This window comes from Anarhichas minor, unplaced genomic scaffold, assembly GCF_050575085.1.
Source record: "Anarhichas minor isolate MPS153535 unplaced genomic scaffold, ASM5057508v1 ptg000160l, whole genome shotgun sequence".
NCBI classification, from domain to species: domain Eukaryota; kingdom Metazoa; phylum Chordata; class Actinopteri; order Perciformes; family Anarhichadidae; genus Anarhichas; species Anarhichas minor.
This window is the reverse complement of record NW_027466606.1, coordinates 253,165-258,549: the sequence shown is the minus strand read 5'-3', so window position 1 is coordinate 258,549 and position 5,385 is coordinate 253,165. Positions and strand designations below refer to the sequence as shown.

Genomic DNA, 5,385 nt, shown 5'->3' with positions numbered 1-5,385 from the left:
ACATTTGCTGGGTGTCAGAGACAGGAAAACAGCTTTTATTCTAACTTATTATTTGACCCGGATCTTTTGGCATCCAGTCTGTCTACTTGTTGATGACCTCTGTGTTTACATCTTCCGTGCGGGACACCACTTTTCCATCAACAATCTCCTCAGTCACAATCCTCGTCCTCTGGGTAAAGACTGATTGAGCTGCAGAGCAAATCAAAACAAAGTTAAATCTGTAGCATATTTTACTTTTTACAAACAAAGACCGAAAAAATAAAGTGTTGATGTAAACTTACGTTTGACTTCTACTACTACAGCTCTCCTAGAAGACATAAAATAATTTACAATTAATACAATGTGATAATATGATTGTTAAAAAAATTCTGGCAATTAATCATATTCCCTTTCTAATCGTAAGTTAGATGAGAAGACAGACACCTCCTCACATCCGTATGCTAAATATGAAGCTACAGCCGGCAGCCAGTTAGCTTGGTATATGTTTTTCGAAAATACAACATAGGTCTCGTCCTTTTTAAAACATACGAATACAGAAATGTTATACACTTAAAACATTAAATCTTGTTTGTTTATAGTAAGGTCATTAGTGAGCTTTAAATGAGTTGTTAGACGAATATTGTCACCTTTGTACAGAGCCAGGCTAGCCAGTCTCAATGCTAAGCTAGGCTAGTTGGCTCCTGGTTGTAGCTTTACATTTACCATACAAACATAAAAGAGTGGTATCAATCTTACAGTCAATGCAAAAGCGAATAAAAGTATTTAACATTTCATTCTATATGGGAACTACAGATCCATGTAAGTTACTTTCCCCACACATTGTACCTGCCTGTCTTATTCAAGTCCAGCTACAGAGAAATCATACTTCAAGTTGATTGACTTTTTGTGACAAACATCTCAATAAAGAATTCCCTTACTCCTCTCCATCCAGCAGTCTTCTGTACTCGGCGATCTCCAGCTCCAGCCTGGTCTTGATATCAAACAGCACCTTGTAGTCATTGGCCTGCCTCTCGATGTCCATCCTCATATTTTTCAGCTCTTCCTCTAGGGTGTTGACCCTGGTCTGCAGCTGGCCCAACTCCAGACCATAGCGGGACTCTGTATCTGCCAGCTGGCCCTCCAAGGCAGATTTCTGCATGGGAGAAAAAACACAGGAGATATCAGTTTATTGAGCCCTAATTACTTGTTTTTTTTAACTCTTTCCACTCAGATGTAAAACAAAACAAAAAAAGCAGAGTGAGAAAGCCATTTTAAACGGTGAGTGACAAGTTTACAGACTTACTGATTATGTATAGTGTGTTGTGTCAAACATGTTGTAAGATATGTTACTATGATATGTTGCACAGATCAGAAATGAAAGACTTGAGCAACGCAACAGGTTAGAAAGATGTATGTTGTGTTGGGGTGAAAAATGATGTGTGCATGTGAGATCTGAATTACCAGGCTGAGCTGGGACTGCAGCTCAATCTGCAGGGACTGCAGGGTCCTCTTGAGCTCGTTGATCTCACTTTGGGAGGTCTGGAGGGTCTCTGTGCTGGATGCCACCTGCTTGTTCACTTCGTCAAACTGGAAGACGTGAAATTGGACATGAAAATTGTCAAAAACGCTATTCAGGCTACTATACAGTATATTCGTGCACGAGATGAGATGATGTGAACATGATTTGTCTCGTTCCCCTCACCTTGACCTGGTACCACGCCTCCATTTCGCTGCGGTTCTTTTCAGTGATGCCCTCATACTGAGCTCTGATCTGTTCTATGGTGGTGGCCAAGTCTGCCTGAGGCTTGGCGTCCACCTCCACGTTGACAGAGCTGGAATTAACTTGGCCACGCATTGCTGCCATCTCCTACAGGCGGCACAACAGAGTCAAAGGTCAAAGATAAAACCCACATGAAGCGTTAGCAAACTTAAAATGGATAAATATTTTGTCATTTACATTCCTAAGTCAGTTCACTGACTTCGTTTCTCATTTTTACTTGCACTGCTCTTTCACTTCATTTTAGAATTCACCGTTCTGAACTTGTTCACTTTAATTAACGTACTGATACAAAATGTCTCTATATGAAGCCTTGTTTGATGTTTTTATGCATCTCTCATGTTGATGATCATTTAGAAGAGCTTTTTTTGGCATCTATAAATCAGACTAACATCTGACATGTCTTGTTATCAGTCATTGTTTTTTTACTTTGCAGTACAGTACACAACCTGAAGGCACAGCAGCCAATCCAAACAAGTTTTACACTACCGGTTGTTTATACAAGTGAAAGATAACATTGGGAGGCGTTTGGCAAATAGTTGACTAAATGTGAAAAACTATTTTAATATTGCATTTGCCCCCTGGAACTGTAAGACTTTCCAAAAACCTTGAGAGATCACTCATATTTCCTTCTGATATATAAACTACTCTGAAAAAGATTCATGTTTTGTTATCTATTGCAGACGATAAGTCACTTGGGCTCACTGACATGGTGTGATGCTATTCCTAACAGTACTAGTCTCACCTCTTCATGATTCTTCTTCAGGTAGACCAGCTCCTCCTTCAGGCCCTCCACCTGCATCTCCAGGTCAGACCGGGCCATGGTCAGTTCATCCAGAACCTTGCGCAGCCCGGCGATGTCCGCCTCCAGCGACATGCGCAGTGCCATCTCATTCTCAAGCCTGTCAAGAAAAAGGCACAGAGATTCGTGTTGGTGCACCCGCTCAATTAGTGTTACTAACAACAAAAAAGACAAGGTGGATCTCCACCAAAACCAGTTACACCGGTTTAATCACTCTGCTCACCGTTAAACCCCTGTGACAAAACATCGACAAAGCCTGGAACTACTGAACAAATGCAATGTCGAGTTAAAATGCTGCAGGCTATTGTAACTGTAAAGTCCCAGATGTCTGCCATTATAAACCATAATAAGGCTAATTAGGTGCCGATTACTTCTTTTCACTCACTTGATTCGGAAATCCTCTGCTGCCAGTCTGGCATTGTCGATCTGCAGCATCAGCCCGGCATTGTCCTGTATGGCAACACTGATCTGAAAAACAAATAGCAGTAGTCTCTTAACCACATGTAAAACAACCAAAGGGCGTGTTATTATCTAGAATTTCGGCTGGCGGGTTTCTTTTTTGATCAGCAAAATGGTTTTCTGTACACCTGACTTGCATTACACTGTAATTGCTTTGAATATATGGCATCTTATAATGATCTCTTTTACAACAATGGCTGGAGGTAAGTTTAGAAACGGGGAAAATCACTTATTATAATTATGTTTAGGTTATTGTTTAACTGTTTTACAGCAGTAGGGAAACGCTTACAGGGGAAAGTTTACCTTTCTGCGCAGGTCTTCGATGACTGCCAAATACTTGCTATAGTCGCTGGCGGCGGGGCTCTGCTTATTGGTCCACTCGCGGATTTGAATCTCCAGCTTCGAATTGGCCGACTCCAGGGAGCGCACCTTTTCCAGGTAGGTGGCCAGGCGGTCGTTGAGATTCTGCATGGTCCCTTTGCCGCTGCCCGAAACGGAGAAATTGTTCCCGCCGCCCCCGCCGCCTCCGAGCGCCCCTGCCAAGTCAAAGCCAGAGCCAAGGCCGTTGGAGGCGTACGACACCCGGACGTTGCCGCCACCTGCACCACCTTAGACGCTCGTTCCCCGCAGGGAGCCTGTCATCCTGCGCGAAGAGGACAGGGAAAAGCCGGAATACCCAGAGCTGTACATGGTGGACATGGTGACTTCTGACTGACGCGTTCAGTTAACCCTGTCAAACCCAAAGAGTGGTGCGGAGGAGATGGAGCTTAGGCGGCCCGGAGGAGGCATTTTATAGCCTTCTCTCCGGAGGTGGGAGCGGCCGAACAGGTAGGAGGAAAGATGCTGCTTACTGCCATCACAGGTGTGACCACACAGGGAGTGGTGGTTTTCCATTCGGAATGTATAATGGCTGTCAGGGCACATAGGTGTGTGACGAATTAAACTGTCACCTGTAATTAAACTAGATAAATCAGGCTTTTATGGGCAGTCTATGGCTAATTTACCTGAGCCAAAAAACAAAAACTGACCCCAAACTTAACTTACTAATTGTACTTTTAGCATTTATAGCCTACCACAAACTAACCATAGGCTAAAAAAAGTCATTATGTTTGTAATGAATTTCAATTGTACAATTGTCAGCATTCATTTTTAAACTTTGAACAGTTTCTTCAAATATTCAGAACTAAGTTGGCCATAATCGCCAGTTTGTTTTTGTGGAACCAGAAGTGATATATGAGAGTGATGCTAATAAACGGAAAACACCCTGTCCATCACAAGGTAGCCACACCCTAAAGCATCCCGTGCTTTATCCTCTATTTTACTCCAAATGGCAACATACGTTACTAAATAACCATCATGCTGTATTGATGAAGATGTTTACAATGTTTGAAGTAGTAGTTTGAAGTAGTTTCTCATAGACTTCGATTCAACTGTACTTCTTTTTGCAACCAGAGAAGTTTCCCCTGCTGGCCATTGGAAAGAATGCATGTTTAAGGCACTTAGGTTTAAGGCTCATCAGCTTTATTTGCAGCCTGTTTGGGGACCATGGCCATGCATTGGCAATATAATCAATAGTTGAAACAGTAGACTACTCAACAAAGTATTGAGCCCTGTGAGCTATACATCATACAATATTCTCCCACACTGTTTACACAACATGATTCTGTGCTGCCAAGGGGCTTTTTAAGATGACTTTGGATCACTTTGTTGGTGTTGGCACAATTATCAGGGATCACACAGTTAATTGCTCAGAATAACTACGTGTTCCTTTATTGCTGCTTCAGGCTGCTGTTGCTGTTGCATTTTTGTGTGCTCAAACTAATTATGTTGAATGTCTTGAAGAGCAGCTACCCTTTCTCATACACTCTGGCCTTGTGTACTAGGGCTGCTCCCTCTTAGTCAACTAATCAGTCGTCATAATAAAACATCCTTGTTTTCCAACGTTGTGAAGCTCTGAAAACAAACCGTGATTTTTCAAGATGAAATGTCACCTAAGTGCTTCTGATATGTGAGAATGTCTCTTGTCATATCAAAGTTTTCTTCTAATTACAGTATTTCTTATTTGTGCTTTAATTAAATTTCTCCCTCAGATAATAATCGTTTCATGCCATGTTGTGGTTTATTGATATCCAGGCAGGTCTGTGCTGGCCAATCTGTCAGCATGTTTTAACTCAAGTGACCTCAATTTGCAACCGGTGTATCGCAGAAGATAGTCACACAAACACAACAGTGTCATCTGATCCCTCACTGGTAGATGCACAAGACTGGGATGTTGTATTGGGATAAGGGCTGGGTATTGTTTATAACCAGTACTCTTAAAGTGATGCTGATACCAATAGAGTACTTCAGTTGTACCTTTTTTTGCTAC

General features: G+C 42.1%; 1 pseudogene; it reads right to left on the bottom strand.

Annotated features, from left to right (window-relative positions):
- Window positions 1-913: 913 nt before the first annotated feature.
- Window positions 914-3,716, bottom strand: LOC142943938 (keratin, type I cytoskeletal 42-like; annotated as a pseudogene).
- Window positions 3,717-5,385: the final 1,669 nt, after the last annotated feature.